The sequence below is a fragment of the Bos mutus genome, chromosome 18, assembly GCF_027580195.1.
Source record: "Bos mutus isolate GX-2022 chromosome 18, NWIPB_WYAK_1.1, whole genome shotgun sequence".
NCBI lineage: Eukaryota > Metazoa > Chordata > Mammalia > Artiodactyla > Bovidae > Bos > Bos mutus.
The window spans coordinates 38,754,565-38,774,453 of record NC_091634.1 but is presented as its reverse complement, the minus strand read 5'-3'; the positions used below and the strand labels follow the sequence as shown (position 1 = coordinate 38,774,453).

Sequence of the window (19,889 nt, the reverse complement as noted above, 5' to 3'; positions counted from 1 at the left end):
CAACACAGACACACACAAAGAGAAGACAACCACACGATAGTGGAGGCAGAGATTGGAGCCACACGGTTCCAAGCCAAGGAACTCCAAGGATTACCTTCAAACACGGGAAGCTGCAAGGCACAGGAGGATTCTTTCCTGGAGCTTTCGTGGGGAGGAGGCCCTGAAGACACCTCAATTTGAGACTTCCAGCCTCCGGAACTTGTTTTAAGCCACCAGCTTGTGATACGTTGTCACAGCAGCTCTAGGAAGTTCATACAATCATTTTTGGTAAATGTTTTGTTTCCAAGGGCTTCCCTGGTGGCTCAGTGGTAAAGAATCTGCCTGCCAGTGCAGGACACGTAGTTTGATCCCTGGGTCAGGAAGATCCCCTAGAGAAGGAAATAGCAACCTGCTCTAGTATTCTTGCTTGGGAAATCCCATGGACAGAGGAGCTTAGCGGGCTACAGTCCATGGTGTCGTGAAAGAGTCAGACACAACTTAACGACTAAAGAGCAACAGCAAATTGTTTCCAAAGGTGGTGCTGAACAAGATTCAACAGCAGCCCTGCAGATTCCCAGGCCTCCACTAGGGAAGCATGTGACCACACTTTCTCAGGACAACTGGTTAATTCATGCTCAGATTACCCTGATAATCCATGGTTCCTTCCCCATCCCTACTGCCTATTCAGCAGAACATCTGCTCAGATTCACATGCCAGACCCGGAGGATGGACCAAAGGCACCTGACCTGGTCAGGAAACACCTGGCAGCACTCATATAGGTAGGGATGCAGATAGAAGGCCAGCGATGACCGGGGAGGTGGATACACATGGAAAGCCCCTTGTAGAGGCAAAGCAATAACTCTTCCCCAGGCAGCACCACATCATGGTGGCAACGCTGGTGACCAAGTGGAAATTCTCAAAATGACAGACTAGACAGAAAGGGAAGTGAGTATGGCTGTCAAGAAATGAGGGGTCAGGTCTTCCCTGGTGGTCCAGTGGTTAAGAATCCACCTTGCAGTGCAGGGGATGTGGGTTTGATCCCTGGTTGGTGAGCTAAGATCCCACGTGCTGAGGAGCAGCTAAGCCCATGTGCCACAACTACTGAAGCCTACATGCCACAACAAAAGATCCTGCATGCTGCAACTAAGACCCAATGCAGACAAATATAAAAAAGATTTTAAAAGAGAGAGAGAAAAAATAAGGGGTCTGGGGTGAACAGGAGAGCTCCTGCCCTCTCAAAACTCAGGGTGGCCAGACAGAACTCCCCATGCTTTATGGGAAACCAGAGACCTAGATTTTTTAAAAATTGAAGTATAGTTGATTTACAATATGGTGTTAGTTTCAGGTTTACAGCAAAATAATTCAGTTATAAGACTATATATATATATATATTTCTATTCTTTTCCATTATAGTTTATGACAAAATATTGAATATAGTTCTTGTGACTGTGAAAGTCACTCAGTTCCGGTCTAACTCTTTGTGACCCTATGGACTGTACCCTGCCAGGCTCCTCTGTCCATGGAATTCTCCAGACAAGAATACTGGAGTCGGTTGCCATTCCTTCTACAGAAGATCTCCCCAACCCAGGGATTGAACCCAGGCCTCCCTCATTGCAGACAGATTCTTTACTGTCTTAGCCAGCAGAAAAGCCCCATAGTTCCTGTGCTATAAAGTAAATTCTTGTTGTTTATGTATTTTGTATATGGCAGTGTGCATCTGTTAAGCCTATACGCCCAATTTATCCCTCCCCCATCACTTCCCCTTTGGTAGTGATGTTTGTTTTCTGTGCAGAGACCTAGATGTTTACAAGAAATTTCCTGGTCTGTAAGCACTGGGTGGGCCAAGTAAAACCCTGGGACGTTGAGCTGGGCCCATAAGGTGATGCCCTGTGCCAGAGGCATCCTTCCACCCTCCATCTGTACATCTGTCTATCCAATGCCACAGGAGCCCTTGGGTACCTTCCTAAGTGATCACAAAGGGTTATGGCCTTCTCCGGTGTGGAGACCAGGCAGGTATCTCAGGGGCAGAGAAACAGTACAAATGTTTGCATTTCACCAGGATGAGATCGTTACAAACCGGATCAAGGAAACCTGAGAAAGTCAAGGACTGGGAGGGGAAGAAATGTGTCCCTGTGGCCTCTTAAGCAATTATCATCTGTGTCCCTGGCAGCTACTCAATTCCAGAGGCAATTCCAGGAGCTGTGATTTGGAATCAGCCTCTTAAGACACACTTAAAGGTTTTGGGGCTGGGTGCTTCTCAGAGAACAGAAAACCCAAGGTGGTGATAGTGGTGGAGAGAGAGTGGTTATACCTGTCCTTAAATACCTGCAGGGTTGTTACAGAAGGAGGGGGAAGGAGCTTCTTTTGTGAGGACCCAAGCATTAAACCCAGGGCCAGTGGAGAGGTCTAAAGGTGGAGTCGCTTGCCTTTGGAAGAAGTGAGCACTTGGTCATGGGAGGCATCCAAGCACACATTCAGTGGCCAACATTTGGAGATAATATGGTGGAGAGACGCACAGCTGTGGACAAACTCTGAAGTCCTTTCCGTCCTTGAAATTCTTCGACTTAACTTATTAGTCACAGTTTGTGATATTCAATTAACCTGCTTTATTTGGGATCTTGTTTTTGTTTGTTTGGGATTTTGCTTTAGAAGTTATGCAGAAACTTTGGAATTCTCTTTCCACTCTGGAAATGGGACTTTGAACTCTCAGCCCAGGAACTGTGACGAGTGGAAGGTGACCCAGGACCACGATACTTTCGAGGTGAAGGCAGCAGGCAGTCACTGACGGTGCCTTAATTTGTGGCTGCTGGGAAGAGTTAAAGTACAAGCCAGGCTTCTGAAAAACAGGAAGGAAAATGGGCAGATAGGACACGGGATCCTGGAATTAATAAGAAGTCAAATGGCTGAGTCACCGAGATAATTTCAAAGTCTGAAGGTAACAGGGGGAAAAAAAGGAGAAAAGAAAATCAGACAATTGGAAAGTAATGAAGGCTTTGCAAAGACCCCTGGTGACCAAAACAACAGAACTCGGGAAAATTTAATTACACACTGATAGGTGAGTCCTTCGAGACAGCCAGACTGTCCTGCCCCTGGCCCTTCCCTCTCACTGGATCCCTTTCTGGTCAGTAGCAGCTGCAACCCCCACCTCAGGACGCAGTTAGATTGGAGCCTTACCATTTGCTCAAAGCAATCTCCTTCACCCCCAGTTATAGTGCTGATCAGTCCATTTCATCATCCCCTCTCAGTGAGGATACAGAATGTCAGAACAGAAGTAAACGTTGGGAATCATTGTGCCCATTGTACAGAAGGGAAAGCTGAGGCCCAAAGAGTGGATCCTATGTCAGGTGCAACAGGGAAGGTTAAGGTGTACAAAGGCCAATTCCTTTTCTCTCCTAAATTAATAGAAAAGAAGCTTATATTGCTTAAGTTAGAGCTTATGCTTCTACTTTAAAAAAAATCATATTTTAAAAAACATAATCTTCGCAGGACTTCCCCCACAGTCCAGTGGCAAAGACTCTATACTCCCAATGCAGGGGGCCTGGGTTTGATCCCTGGTTGGGGAATTAGAGCCCACAACTAAGAAATTCCCAACTAGATTCTGCAACCAAGAGATCCCATGTGCTGCAACTAAGACCCAGAGTAGCCAAATGGCTGAAATAGCTCAATTGGGAGAGCATTAGTCTGAAGATCTAAAGGTCCCTGGTTCAATCCCAGGTTTTGGCAACTGTTTCTGACCCTTTGGGCTTCCCTGGTAGCTCAGCTGGTAAAGAATCCGCCTGCAATGCAGGAGACCCCGGTTTGATTCCTGGGTTGGGAAGATCCTCTGGCGAAGGCTACCCGCTCCAGTATCCTTGGGCTTCCCTGGTGGCTCAGCTGGTAAAGAATCTGCCTGCAATTCAGGAGACCTGGGTTCGATCCCTAGGTGGGAAAGATCCACTGGAGAAGGGTAACAGCTACCCACTCCAGTATTCTGGCCTGGAGAATTCCACAGTCTGTATAGTCCATGGGGTCACAAAGAGTCGGACACAACTGAGTGGCTTTCACTTTCTTTTTTTTAAAAAAAAGACAAGACCATTGATTCCTGTGCCCATGCTTTTTTTTTTAAAGGTCATCTTTGAGATTAATATGGGAACCTCTCCAACTCAATAGCTGGATTTTGAAGAAGAGATTTCTCCTGTCCCACACACTAAAAGTCACATTTTATTGACAGGGTGAGGTTTGGGGATGTACTTATGAACAACCAGGCTCTGTGTTCAGCCCTGTTCACAGACCCATCCAGAGAGCAGGCCTATCCCTGGGTGTTTCAGGGGCAAGCAGCCTGCTTGTCCCACTCTGAAGGCAGAGAGAAGCCCCCAGATGGGTTGCCAGGAGGACTGGGCAGATTAGGCGGTTTTGTAAGGAACTGGAGAGAGCAGGTCTGTTTACTCTTTCAGTATTTCTTTACATTTTTTTCAGGATCAGAAAGTGACCCCAGACTGTTCTTTTGGTGTATGATTTAGACTCGTTGTTACAACCACCCTTTGCCCCTGCTGTCGTCCTCCTGCCTGGGAAGAAGGAAGGCCCCAATTCCCTTTCCTCACCGCACCCCACCCCATTCTCTTCCAGTAACTCTAGAACCTCCTGACCAGGCCTCTGCCAGCCACTCTGCACAAAGGGCCGGACAGACCTTTTCATGAACACAGATTGTGCTGCTCACCCTAAAGAGCCCTCAGGGGCTTTCTCACTGCATTGAGTAAATGCCATCCTCCTCTGGGTGGCCAAGAGGCAGCTGAAAATCAGGCCATCTCCCACCTCCTCTTCCTTCCCCTTGCCCTTGGCCACACTCCTGGGAGGCACTGCCTGCCTCGTTGCTCCAGTCCTCCAACCCACAAGGTGCTTTCTCTATCTGAGTCACCCCTCCCTGATCCCTGCCACCCTGGGTCCCTCTCACCGTTTGGTCTCTCAACTGGAGAGAGTTTCCCCGAGCACCCAACTAAAGGGCTCTCCCCAGACTTTCTGAGTTAACCCAGTGCTCCAGTGTTTGCAAGGCTTTGTCAATATCTGTTGATAGCTGATTTATTTGCTTGTTTATTTGTTTCTAGCCTTCCCCCTGCTTGAGTTTAAGAGACAACTCATCTGTTTTCTTTACTATAACAGTCCTGGCTCATAGAACTTCTCCTGATATGTAATAGTTGCTCAGGAAATACTGTGGGAAGAAAGGAAAAAGGAAGGGAGGGAAGGAGAAAGGGAGAAGAAAAAGAGAAAGATAAAGGGAGGAAGCCTCTTGTATCTACATACTCTAGTTCGGTTTTAACTTGAAGTAGGAGCTAAAACAAAAGGATTAACTATGGGCTTTAATGCATTAGAAACAGCAATATTGGGGGCAGGTTGGCGGTGGGGAGCCTCCAGTCCCACCTTCCAGGCAGCCAACTCTGTGTGGCCCAGGGGTAGGACAGGAGCTGGGGAGGTAAAGGGAGCTACCAGGGGGCGTGATGGATGGAGGAGGGGAGAAGTCTCCATCCTCACAGGTGGGCAGCACCTGCCCTGCCCGGCAGGTGTGTAATAGTAGCATCTGCCATCGTGTAAACAGTTTCAGGATCAGCTTTGCCCCCAAATAACCTAGAGTCAATGAAAGAGTTGGGGGAATGCAAATATTTAGGTCAGAGCGAGGAATACAGTTTCCCTCCTTCAACCCAGGAGCTCCTGGGAGACGGGGCAGGGTCTTCTGAAGTTATGCGGATGAAGTACATTGCTCAAGATCTGAGCTCAGGTAGGCACCGCACACACAATGTGGTATGAAGGTGACTCAGGAGGGGTGGGACCTTGTTCCGGGGAGGTGGCATTTCACCAGTCTTTGGTGTTCCAGAGAGCAGGACTCGTGTGGGTGGACACACACTACACAAAAGCCACTGGCTGGCCACCAGCAGAGAAATCTCTTCTAACCAGAGTGCAGACACTGGACAGCCTGCCTAGGGGGCTGGAGGGGGCATGAGCTTCCCACTCTGAGGCCAAGGAGAGCAAAAAGTGCTTGGGTTAGTCACCGAGTCATGTGCAACTCTTTGTGACCCTGTGGACTGCAGCATGCCAGGCTCCTCTGTCCATGGGAGTTCCCAGGCAAGTATACTGGCATGGATTGCCATTTCCTTCTCCCAGGGATCTTCCCCACCCAGGGATTGAATGTGCATCTCCTGCACTGGCAGGCAGATTCTTTACCGTTGAGCCACCAGGGAAGCCCCCAGGTATTAGGTAGGAGATGGTAAAGACTGTGGTCTGGAGTCCCTGCCGCACCAGAGTCTGTGATGCTCAGATGAGGTCCATCTCCTGTTGACGCCCAAGTGGACTCTCGGAGCCATCAGGAGGGTGCTCAGCTCATCAGGGAAAGTCAGTTCCCTACGGCTTTTCCTTGTAACTTTGTTTGCAGATAGCGAGCCTTTTCTGTCCGTCTCCTCATCCCGATCCTTTCTGCCTGTAACAATCACATTATTTAATTTAGACGAGTGAAGTTACCTTAGATCAATTATACTTATTTTTCCTGTGTAATTTTCAAAGCTTAATATCTCCATTCAGGCCCAGCCTGGGGGACAGGTTGTCTAGCAGAGTCCTAAACGATTTCAGCCCTTAATTCAATTGTACTTTTACCACAGCCTGGCCAGTGAGCATAATTCTTTTATCCCTAAGATGTCTCATTAGCAATAATCTAATAGCACGTATTAAAATATAGGTCACCGAGGTGGGCTGCCAAGTGAAAGGCTTGTCATAACTTTGAAGCCTGGACAGCTGTCTTGTTCCCCTCCAACACCACACCACCCCAATCCCAGGCTTAATTCTCCAACAGTCAACTCATAAAATCAGTCCACTTTCTGCTGTTCAAGGTGAAGAACTATCTATTCCTGGCTAGGAAATAGTGTTGGTATCTGTTGCCCTGGGGTGGGGTGAAGGGAGAAGTTCTTGCCAGCATGACACAGTAGAAAAGATCTCTGGCCTCGGACATTTGAGGCTGTGGCCCTCATCCCAGCTGTGCTCCGAACTTGCCAAGTGACCTGGGGGGACGGTTCTTACTCTGTCAGGCCTCAGTTTTCACATCTGTAAAAGGGGAAAGCAGTGAAGTTAGAGCCATTGTTTCTCTGGCTGTCCACATTCAGACTGTCCCAGTGTGCCCTTGATGTTTTCATTTAAGTCAACTCACTCTTCTAAATCAAATAAATTTGTTTTAAAAAGGAAGCTCAAGTATCAACATGGAAAAAGCTCAAGAACATTTTCAGAAAGATTGCTGCAGAATGATGCCTTTTGTATAAACTTTAAACGTGCAAACCGATCCTTTCTGTTGTTTAGACAGGCAAGACCAATCCATGCCATTAGAGGGTAAGGTCATGGTTCCCTTTGGGGTGGGGGGAGATGTTGACTGAGAGGGGGAACATAGGGGGAATTCTGGGGTGCCAATCACTTTTTAAATGGCCTGGGTGGTGATTATACAGGTATGCATGCATGCATACTCAGTCACCAAAGCATGTCCAACTTTTTGTGACCCCATGGACTGTAACCTGCCAAACTCCATCTGTCCATGGGATTCTCCAGGCAAGCATACTGGAGTGGGTTGCCACATCCTTTTTCAGATCTTCCCCACCCAGGGATTGAACCCGTGTCTCTTACATCTCCTGCATTGGCAGGCAGGTTCTTTATCACTGGCGCCACCTGGGAAGCCCGTTATAGTTGTATATTCCTATATCTATCTTTATCCATCCATCCGTCTCCCTATCTACTTACATATCACCCACCTAGTAAAAGCATAGATACCTGCTTGGGAATAATCAACATTATATAAGGATGGTGGCATGCCAGCAGAGGTGGGAGGGAGCGGGATACAACTGGGGAGAGAGACACAGGGACTTCAACCATATATCTAATGTTTTTCTTACTTAAGTCAGCTAGCTGTTTGTTATAGGATTGTCTATAGTTTTATATAAGTCTGAGATAAGTCATTAAGTCTAAAATCATTAAGTTAAAGTTGTAAATAATGAGGAAAGCTTTATGTAACATCAGAAATAGAAAACCCCTGAGAGAAAGAAAGTGAAAGTGGCTCAGTCATGTCCGACTTTTTGCAACGCCATGGACTATACAGTCCATGGAATTTGCTAGGCCAGAACACTGGAGTGGGTAGCCTTTCCCTTCTCCAGGGGATCCTCCCAACCCAGGGATTGAATCCAGGTCTCCTGCACTGCAGGCAAATTCTTTACAAGCTGAGCTATCAGGGTAGCCCTAGAAAACCACTACCACAGGCCATATACAAATATGCAAGGAGACCAAATGCTGTTATTCAATTGTGCTACAGGGAGTCAGCCGCCAGCTCACCAGAGCACAGGAGAGGGCTTAGAGGGCTGTATCAGGGGTGGGAGAAGACACCCTCCCCAGTATGACAGCCTGGTTCCCAGAGACATCCAGGCTGAGCCGTGGTGTGAGGACAGACCCCACGGCGGGGACTTTGGCCTGACAGTTTCCCAGGCGCTCATGAGGCTGGAGAAGGGGGGCTCTGGGGAAGGGGGGCTCTGGAGTAGGGGGGCTAAAAGGGTCTGACTCCAAGCCTGATTTCCCTCTGTTGAAATGGGCATCAGCAAAGGAGAAGTGCCCCTCCAATAGTCAGGGTTAAAAAGACCCAGTGTTGTTGGAATTTGGATCAGAGAAAGGCTTATTGCAGAGCCATGCAAGGTGAAAAGGTGGCTCATTCCCCTAAAAAACATGGAACTCCTTGAAGGGTTTTGGCAAAGCATTTTTAAAGGCAAGGTGAGGGAGGAGCATGGTTGGTTGGTGCAAACTTCTTGCTGTCAGAATCCTTTGTTTTTGCCATTGTCCACATAAGTCTGGTCATGACATTCCTATAAACCTCCAATGAGGCAAATGTCATTCTCCTTGTTCTGCACTGTTTTATCTCTATATGAATAAAATAGTGTTATATCCTTCAAGGTCAGAGGCTTGAGAATGGGCTGTGATGTACATTTCAGGGTATAGGCAACATTCTTAAACAGAAGCAAAAGCAATGGAACACAAAGGTTAAAGTAGAAAAAACAGATCCAATATGGAGTCAGGGTTGTTCTTCTCTCTTGTAGTAGGAAGGGGGTCATGCTTTCTTCCTATGTGAGTCAGTGTTATTTAAAGCAGGACCTGTGTGGCCCTAAACCATCAGCATCTCATGACCCACTTCAGGAAGGAGTAGTGAAGTTCTTGCTAAGCTCTGGCCATCCTGGCTTCTAAATGGTTTGGGGAGTAGGGTGAGGTCTTGTTCAGAGTGGGCTATGGGACAGGGAGGAAAAACATGAGGGATTATTATCAGTAAAATGATGAGCAGAATTGGGAAAGCCTTGAGGAAGAGTCCCCTTCCTCCCAAGGCCCCCTTCCCCAGCCTCGTGCACGCCTGGGAACCTGTCAGGCAGACAGTCCCCACTGTGAGGTTTGTCCTTCCACTGGGGCTCAGCCTGGACGCATCTGGGAACCAGGCCATCACACCTGGGAGGGTGTCTTCTCCCACCCCTGATACAGCCCTCTAAGCCCTCTCCTGTGCTCTGGTGAGTTGGGTGCTAACCCCTCGCAGGGTATGTGTATGGGCTTCAGTCCTGCTCTTGGGTCACAGAGAATATAATTGCTGCCTCTCCTCTCTGACCGCATGTCCCCCTGTGAGGCCAGCAGCTCTGCCCCCCACTTCCTGAAGGCTGCAAGTCCCTTTACCACTGCCTCTCCTCAAACTTCCCAGCATACACACAAGCAGAAATACACATTTTATTTTGGTAGGGACAGGAGTATCTGGACTGACATCAGTTCAAGAGCCCTCATCTGTCCCTGGCCAGTGTAAAACGGCTACCTGGTCTCACTGCAAGGAAAGCAGTGCAGTGGAGGATTAGCATGTGCATTTCTGTATCCTCTGGAATAAGCAGGGAAGGCCTAATGACCTCTCTTAGACTGTCATCATTCAGAATGCTGCCTAGCCTGGACCTCCCTCCATCAGGACCAGACTCCTCATCTCAGCTTCCCTGTCCCTTGCTTCATCCCTTCAGGGTGTGCCCAGACTACCTAGTCTGATAATGCTCCATGGAGAGGATGTGGCATGTGGAAGAGCCCTGGACCACATGTCAGGGGTCAGGGTCTGAATCCTTGTTCTGCCACTACCCAAATGACCTTGGGAGTTAGGGGGAGGTGTCTGTGGGTGGAGGGTCTTCTTCAAGGTAGCTCCCTGGGAGGAAGGGAAAGGAGCATGATACCACACTGAGCGAGGATGCCATTGGGTGGAGAAGACCTGGGTGGGACAGCGGGAATGAGAGAGAAGAAAAATAGAAGAGAAGCATGATGGCATTGTGGCAGGTCCCAGGGGTGGCAGGTAGGGTGGACATAAGGGATTGGGGTAGGAGGAGGTGGTGAGCCTTGAGAGGGAAGGACTCCAGCTATGAGGAGAAGGGACCAGAGAAGATGGTGGCTGCAGACAGACAATGCTGGGTTCAGAGCTGCATCAGCCACAGGCTTTAGGTTTCCAAACAAAAAGGGAGAGGAGACCTGCTTAGAATGGGGGGCTTGAGTGGGGCAGGAGAGAAAGTGAGGTGAATGAAGAAAGTGGGGACCAAAAAGGGAGACCCTGAGCCACCAGGATAGAACAGTGGTTAATAGCATGTACCCTGGAGCCAGCCTAGTTTTGGGTTTCAAATCCCACCCTTTGTCCCATCCTATCCATGTGATCCTGGGCAAAGCATTTAACCACTTTTACTATTAATTTTTTTTTGAAAAATTAAAAAAAAATTATTGAAGTATAGTTAATACCATTAATAATGAGTATTATGTGAAATAAAACTTAGCATGGCTATTGTTTAGTTGCTGAGTTGTATCTGACTCTTTTGCAACTTTATGGACTATAGCCTACCAGGCTCCTCTGTCCAGAAGATTTCCCAAGAATACTGGAGTGGGTTGCCATTCGCTTCTTCAGAGAATCTTCCCCACCCAGGGATCAAACCTGTATCTCCTGCACTGGCAGGTGGATTCTTTACCACTGAGCCACCTGGGAAGCCCACTTTGTGTAGTGCATCTAGAACCAATAAAATTCATGTAATTCATGCATCAATGAATGGAAAGACTCCAATATATTGCAGATATCTATTGTGTATTTAGTATGTGCCCAGCATGAAGCATTTCACAGTCATGAAGCATTTAAACCTTACAACTACCCTATGAGATAAGTACTATGATAAGCCCCATTGAATAGAGAACTGAAGCACACATCAGCCCAGGCTAACAGGGCTAAAAACGACAGAGTAGGGGGCAGGCCTCACATAGGATGTGCCGTAGGCAGGTGTTTTCTATGCGTGGTCTACAGAGTGTGGCTACTGCCTGTGCTGCCCTCGCTAAGTGACTTAGATTCAGGTTCCCAGGCACGAGAGCAGAGTGGGACCAGCCCAGACTGGGGGCAGATCCCGTGGCCCTTGGTTTCATTGTGCTGAAGCCTCATGAAGATCACCTCGATGAGAGTGCAGTTTCCACCTCCATCCCCTTGCCTATCCCCCACACCTGCTCTGGGAGTTTTATGTACCTCTATCAGTATACCTTAGACAATAAGCAGGAAGCAGCTCTTCTCCTTCCATGCCCTAGAGGGCACCCGTTCATCTCTCCCAGGGAGAAAGTGGCTCAGCCAGGAAGTGGCTGAATGTTGTTTGCCAAGTGTGGCCAGAGTAAAAGGAAGCCCCAGTGCTAGGAAAAGAAGGCACCCAGATGGCGAGTGTGAATTGCTATAGCCACTCTCAACCTGGGACCATGCTTTGGAAACATATCGTTAATACTGGAATTGCATATTTTTAAATAGGAATTAAACATGCCACAGACATGCAGATTCCTGGTCCCTGCTGCAGACCCACTGTACCTAAATTTCTGGGGCCAGGCACAGGAATCTGCTCTTCGAACAATCTGCTAGGCTAATGTGAGCTGTGAAAGTGGCAAAGAGGCCGCAGAACTCTAGAAAGAAGCAGATGACCTTCAAGGACGTGACTGTAACTCACATCACGGAGCCTTGCTAAATGAGTCCCTTCCTAAAGCATTACCAAAGTCTTTCCCATTGATTGTTTTATTTAATAGCTGTGTTATTCCCATTTTGCAGGTGAGGAAATTGAGGCTCAGAAACCAAAGTTACCCAGCAGGTAAATGGCGAAACAAGGTTTTGAATCTATCCAACATTTTTTTAAAACTCCAATTCCACAAGCATAATTGTTACACTAACCCATATTTGCTACATCATCCCAGCCTAGGAATTTGAAGTCAGATGTCCTAACTTAAAATTCTAAAGAAGATCCCTGCCTCCCATGGATGTGAAGACATTAAACTTCTTGAAACAATAGCAAAGGAGTAACACATGCTATCCCAGGCACTCTTCTAAGTGCTTTGCATGTATTTATTCATTTAATCCTCTCGACAGTTCTATGAGCTAAGTTCTATTTGTCATCACCATCTTACCTGTTTTACAGACGAAGATACTGAGACACAGAGAAGTAGAACTTGGCCAAGATTTCACAGATAGGAAGAAGCCAGGATTAAAATTCATGCAGTATGGCTCCCAAGTTCATGCTTTTAGCCATTCTGTCTCTCCAGACTGCAGAAAAAGCTTAACTTGGTAAGTTTCCTAGGAATAGATATCAGAAGGCCAGAGAGACAAGTAGGAAGAGGGTGGGAAGGTAGGTGTATGCATATGTATTATGTACCACTGGTGACATCACTGGGAAATGTTTCCTGAGGAAAAAGGAAACAGCACAGAGACTAGTGGGCTGTCATGTCCGGGATCCCGAGATAGAGTCTGTGCAAGAGTTTGCAAGTCCCCTAAACCTCCATTTAAAATGCTGTGTAGAGACTTCCATGGTGGTTCAGAGGTTAAGAATCTGCCTCTCAATACAAGGGATGTGGGTTCAATCTCTGGTCGGGGAACTGAGATGCCACATACCACAGGGCAAGTAAGCCCATGGATTGCAAATAAGACCTAATGCAGCCAAATAAGTAAATATTTAAGAAAAAATAAAAATAAAATGCTGTGTATATTAAAAATGAAAAATACACAGAGATAAGTACTGTTTTCTTGAATAGGAATACTGAATACTGTAAAAAAAAAAAATCGTTTCCTCAAGTTGATCTATAGATTCAATGTAATCACGGTTGAAATTCTGATGGGATTTTTTAGGGAACTCAATAAGCTGATTTTGAAATTTGTGGGGAAGAGCATTGCCAAGACACTTCCAAAGAAAAAGAGCTGCTGAATCTTGCCCCGTTAGATGTTGTTGTTCAGTAGCTCAGTTGTGTCCAACTCTTTGTGACTCCATGGACTGCAGCACGCCATGCTTCCCTGTCCTTCACCATCTCCTGGACTTTGCTCAAACTCATGTCCATTGAGTCAGTGATGCCCCATCAGAGAGAAAAACTTATCATAAAGCAATGCTGTTTGCTTTTTCCCCAGTTTTATTGGGATATGAAGTGAAGTGAAAGTCGCTCAGTCATGTTCGACTCTTTGTGACCTCATGGACTATACAGTCCATTGAATTCTCCAGGCCAGAATATTGGAGTGGGTAGCTGTTCCCTTCTCCAGGGGATCTTCCCAACCCAGGGATTGAATCCAGGTCTCCCTCGTTGCAGGCAGATTCTTTACCAGCTGAGCCACAAGGGGTATAATTGACCCCTTTATTGGGGTATAATTGACCAAAAAATTTATGTATTTAAAGTGTACAATGTGGTGATTTGATATACAAATACATTGTAATATGATTACCATAATTAACTTAATTAGCAAGTGTGTCAGCTCACACCTTTTGTGTGTGTGTGTGCAGTAAAATACATAAAATCTACTCTCTGTAAATTTCAAATATACAATATAGTGTTCTTAGCTATAACAACATGCCATAATTTTGAGCCCTAGAACACAGTCATCTTACGACTGAAAGTCTGTACTTGGAAAACAATGTTAATTAAGACAATGTGGTATTACTTGGACACAGAAAACAGACAAATGGAGCAGAATTAAGAGCCCTGAGGCAAACCCAGCTGTATAAGGAGACTTGGTTGGTGAGTGACCATTCTCTGCCAAGCAGAGCAGGAAAGATATAACTACTTAATGAATGGGCCAGGACAGTTTATCAGTGATTTACCTGAGAAATAGTGAAGTGGAATCCCTATCTCATACCCTATACAAAATCAACTCCATATCAGTTCAGTTCAGTCACTCAGTTGTGTCCAACTCTTTGTGACCCCATGGACTGCAGCATGCTAGGCCTCCCTGTCTATCACCAATGCCTGGAGTTTATTCAAACTCAGGTCTATTGAGTCAGTGATGCCATCCAACCATCTCATCGTCTGTTGTCCCCTTCTCCTCCTGCCTTCAATCTTTCCCAGCATCAGCGTCTTTTCAAATGAGTCAGTTCGCATCAGGTGGCCAAAGTTTTGGAGTTTCAGCTTCAGCATCAGTTTTTCATATAGTTTAAAGATATAAATATGAAGGGTTGTTGTTAATGTTGTTTACTCAGTCCAACTCTTTGCAACCCCCTGGTCTGTAGGCCACCAGGCTCCTCCATGGGATTCTCCAGGCAAAAATACTGGCCTGGGCTGCCGTTTCCTCCTCCAAAATATGAAGGGGAAAACTATCATTCTGACATAAATACATAAACCAAAAGAAAAGATTGCTGTATTAAAATATAGTAAAATAGGAACTTCTCAGGTGGTCCAGTGGTTAAGGCTGCCTTCCAATGCAGGGGATGTGGGTTCAATCCTTGGTCAGTGAACTAGGTTTCCACAGGCCACAGGACAACTAAGACCATGTGCTGAAGCTAGAGAGATCCCGCTTTCAGCAATGAAGATCCCATGTGTTACAACTAAGAACCGATGCAGCCAAATAATTAATCAAAAAAATAAAATGCATTAAAATGAGTAACCTCTTGTTTACCAAAATCACCATATAGAGAAAAAAGACTTATCATACAACCAAGACAAGATATTTGCAACATAAGTGACAAAGATTTGTGCACAGGATATTAAGAACAACTGTTATAACGCTAGTGGTAAAGATCCCAACTGCCAGTGCAGAAGACCTAAAAGACCCAGGTTCGATCCTTGGGTCAGGAAGATCCCCTGGAGAAGGAAATGGCAACCCACTCCAATATTCTTGCCTAGAGAATCCCATGGACAGAGGAGCCTGGCAGGCCATAGTCCATAGCGTTGCAGAGTTGGACACGACTGAAACAACTTAGCACACGCACATGTGAATCAAATTTTTTTAAAAAACACACAAAATTGCACAAATGGCATGTCATCATGTTGCAGAAGCAAACAAAATACAAATGACCCACACGTATGTGAAAACATGCTTCACGTTATAGAAGTCGGGGAAACGCACATTAAAATCACATCTTAAAGAGTAATAAAAAATAAAAGCCAGGTAATACCCAGAGTTCCCGAGGATGTAAAGAAATTGGAAGTGAAGAAATAACAGAGTTTCAGCTGGTGCCACTTGAGAAAATAAGTTGACCTTATTTGATAAAGCTGAACACATACTCTACACATGGGCATCAGAGCTGTCTGTAAAAAAGACTCTAGGCAGCATTGTTCAAAATATTTAAAAAACTAAAAACAGTCCAACATTGAAGCTCACTTCAATAGTTGAGTGAATAAATAGATTGTTATAATTCAGACAATAGAATGAATATATGAAAAGAAAGTGAAAGTATTAGTTGTTCAGTCATGTCCTACTCTTTTTGACCCCATGGAGAGTAGCCTGCCAGGCTTCTCTGTCCACAGAATTCTCTAGGCAGGAATACTGGAATGAGTAGCTATTTCCTTCCCCAGGAGTGTTCCTGACCCAGGGATCCAACACAGGTCTCCTGCATTGCACAGATTCTTTACTATCTGAGCCACAAAGGAAGCCCAGAATGAATATATACAACAATGAAAATGAGTGATCTACAGCTAACTCCATCATCATGAACGAATCTCAAAAATATGGTGTTCTGCCAAAGAAGTCACAGAACAATATCCGTAGTGTGATTCCTTTTATGTAAAGTTCAAAGAAGGACAAAGCTAAAGAATGTACTCTTAGGAATAGATTCATAGGTGACAATACCATGAAGAATAACAAAGAAACAATGATTTACTAAATAAAGGAAACTGGTTACCTTGGAGTTGGGAGGGGGGAGTAGCAAGGGGAGGGGCACAGGCGGGCTTGTAGGGTGTGTTCTATTTCTTAAGCCAAGAGAATGGGTTCTTTTTGTAAAATTCATTTTTAAATTTTTAAATTATTTTTCTCTTTTTGGTCACATCCTCTGGTGTGTGGGATCTTAGTTCCCTGACCGGTAATCAAACTCATGACCCCTACAATGGAAGTGTGGAGTCTTAACAACTGAACTGCCAGGGAATCCCCAGGGGGTGAGTTCTTATATGTTCATATTACTGATACTTAAACTATAAACTGTTTACATATGTTTTATATGCTTTTTGTTATGTGTGAGAAATTTCACGCTAAATTTTTAAATGCTGTGTGTGTGCATATTTCTGGAAGAGTCTACATTCATCAGATTATCAAAGTGTCCAGTCTTCTAACAGAGTGTACCTGAGTGTGAAGGTTTCTATGGTCCCATCGTGCTCTAATATTCATTCCTTAGATGGATAGAACTCTTGTGTCAGCCTGATTATGGTTCATCCTGATCAGCTGACCTCAACCCCACTCTGCCTTGGAGAGGGACGTGAACCAGGTGTGAGTTTTCTGTCATCATAACTCACGTGACCACCTTAGGGTCAAAGGGTGTCATCTGGTGGTTCATGCAAAAGGGGGATGTCCTTCTTTCCTCCCAGGAGACTGAGTCCCTTTGCTTTGAACACCTCCATCCCTTTCTCTCTCCCCAGTTCCAGTCCTGACATAACTTTTGTCTATCTTTCTTCTTCCTCCTGTTCATCCCCACCTTGCTGATGGACTTGGCCCTCTCCAAAAAGCCCTAATAGAGCAGGAGTCAGGACCCAGCCCTGTGCTTTTTCTGCTGCCCTACCTGGCACACCTGTCCTCTCCCCCCCAGCACCTCTGTCCTCCTGTGGGGGCGGTCATGTGCTTGTCCAGGCTTGCAGTGCCAAGTGCGCAAAAGGATGGTTTACTCGTTACTCCGTCTCACCCACTGAAGGACTTCAGATTTTATTCCAAATGAGATGGGAGCCACTGGAGAGAGCGAAGGATAGGATCTGCATTCATTTCTAGAAGGTCTTCCTGGTGACTGTGTAGAGCTTCAGGGGTAAAGCGAGACATGACAGAGGCCATTCAGATCCTACGGCACTAACCCAGGTGAGGGATGACATAGCTGGGAGCAGGCTGGTGACCTTGGAGATGGGGAGATGGGAACGATATATTCAAGAGAGTTTGCGGTAGGATTGGTTGTGGGAACATGAGAAAGAGGACTCTAAGATTTTGGGCCTTGGAGGATCTACAAGGAAGACGATGCCATCACTTGGAATAACGGAGACAAGGAAGAGCAGGTGTGTGCAGGTAAACAAGGGGAGGTCAAGAACAGCAGGTGTGTGTGCAGGTGAACAAGGGGAGGTCACGAGTTCTATCTCTGACACAGGGGTTCCAGGTGTCTTTTGTTGCCCATGTGGAGATGTTGCTCTGTAGTTGGATCCAGGCAGGCGATGTTAATGGATGCATCCATCATCAATGACAGATGGATGCTCTTTAGTGCCAGTGCCTGGATGTGGTCCCAGGTCGGGTAGGAGCTCCACAGAGAAGAGTGAAAGGACTGACCATCTGAGTAGGTTGGAAGCCTCGAGGACACCTGGGAGGCTTTAGAGGAAGATATCCTGAAGGAGACTGACTTCAGCTCACCGGGGTCTTTTATTGAGGGCACTTTTTTGCTGTCTGGAAATGCAGTTTAACGTATACCAATCATCCAGGGCAGTTCAGTGGTCAGGACATAGGTCTAATGCCCCTGATCAAAAGAAAAACAAAATAAAGAAACAGAAAGAAAGGAAGAAAGAAAACAGAGAGGAAAGAAGGAAAGGAGGAAATGTACAGGGAACTTCTCCTCCTCCCTGACCTCATTTTCCCCATCAGTGCAGCGGAGGTACAGGTTCTGATACTATCTTCAGGACACTTCCAGAACCGAGTCGCTTGGATTCCAAATATCCTACAGACCAGGCTTTGTGTGTCAGGGTCTTAGTGTCTGAGGGGAGATGGCCAGAGCTGGGCTAACAGCATCTTGTGCCCATGGCCTGTGTCACCAAGTGTCGTGGTAAGTGGAAGTGATGCCTCCCCAAGGATCACGTTAGCTCTGATAATGCTCCAGCCGTCTGCCCCCGCACTTGCCCTCAGGCCACCTGGAGGGGCAGGAGGCAGGGCACAGAGAGAAGCCACATGGCCCCATGGCTCTTGGATCTGAAGGCAGGGAGTCTGGGCCCCAGATGGAGAGAGACATTTTCCCCTTCAGCCCAGCCGCAGGCTAGTCTCCAGAAGTCTGTGAAACCACAAGATGGAACCCTCAAGTTTTGCTGTCAGACCCTCCAGTGATGTGCATTGTGGGGGTGGCGGGCAGTGTCTCCCTTCATCTCTGTAGGGGACACTCCAGGGCCTGCCCACACCCCTTGTAATCCACTCTTCTTGCCAACATAGACCCAACCACCAGCTTCCTACTGCCCGAAGCTGGGACTCTAATGGGAGCCTTTTTCTGGCAACAAGAGTTTGCTTAGCCCACACACCAGGCAGGATGGAAATGCTGGTAAGTTAGCACCCTGGGAGCAGTCTTCATGGATAAATACTCCAGCTTTCAGGGACAGATCTGAGACACCCCTGGCCCAGAGGTTTCCAGCAGGACTGACTACCAGCTGCCCACAGCAGTGACTGCTTCTTAAGGCCCCCTCTATTGGTTTCCTTCTCTTTCTTACCTCCCCTATCCTCTATCACTGTTTCCAGGATCACCTCACTCAGTCGTGTCCAACTCTTTGAGACCCCATGGACTGTAGTCTGCCAGGCTCCTCTGTCCATGGAATTCTCCAGGCCAGAATACCGGAGTGGGTAGCTGTTCCCTTCTCCAGGGGATCTTCCCAACCCAGGGATTGAACCCAGGTCTCCTGCATTGCAGGTGGACTCTTTACCATATGGGCTACCAGGGAAACCCTCTAAATAAACTACTTGAATTCAATTATTTGTTTCAGGTTTTGTTTCTGGTAGAATCCAAGAGAAAAAAGCCCCAATCAAAGACACCAAATCCAACCAACGATTGAGATCTCTCCTTGTTCCGTTTTGTACATATTTCTGGAGTGTAAGCTATGTAACAGGATATATCAGGTACTATCTTTATCCCTAGTAGGGAAGTCATGCAGAGAATGTTCTAGATAAATATACAAAACAATATAAAGGAGGAGTTTCTTCTCTTGTGGGAGGTAGTTATCAGGGAAGGTTTTACAGTGGAAGTGACACCTGAGGTTTTAAAGGATGAATAGGAGTTCTTCAGATAGACAAGAGGAAGATGGAAAGCCTTTTTAAAAATTCAGAAGTGTAAAAAGGCACAAAGTATCCAATGAATCACTGGTAGTTGAGTATCTCTCTTGTTCCTAGAGAATAAAGCATATTTTGGAGATGGTAAAGGAATTTTAAAAGAATACAGAGAGGTTAGAATAGCAAGAGATGTGGTTAAATAGGCAGGCAGAATCTTGTCTGTATTGCAGAAGGTGTTTTGATATTATCTTGGAAAGATGGGACGATTTGAAGAAATCATGGGTTATCTTTTTCTGATTGCATAAGTATCAAAGGTTCATTGTATAAAAGTTGGCAGATAAAGAGAAGTATAAAAAAGAAAATAAAATTACTTCAAATCCGGGGTTAATTAAATCACATTTATGTGTTGTTGTCTCTCAGAGGAGTTTTAGGCAGAAGAGTGAGGTGATCAGATGAGTTTTAGAAAATG

General features: G+C 46.1%; 1 long non-coding RNA gene and 1 other non-coding gene across 2 annotated transcripts; both read left to right on the top strand.

The window, feature by feature from the left end:
• Window positions 1–467: 467 nt before the first annotated feature.
• On the top strand, window positions 468–16,371 carry LOC138991687 (uncharacterized). The gene is made up of 3 exons (XR_011467556.1): window positions 468–3,034; window positions 12,444–12,589; window positions 16,288–16,371. It is a non-coding gene; the product is annotated as an uncharacterized lncRNA (long non-coding RNA).
• TRNAF-GAA (transfer RNA phenylalanine (anticodon GAA)) lies at window positions 3,630–3,702 on the top strand. The gene has a single exon. It is a non-coding gene; the product is annotated as a tRNA-Phe (tRNA).
• Window positions 16,372–19,889: the final 3,518 nt, after the last annotated feature.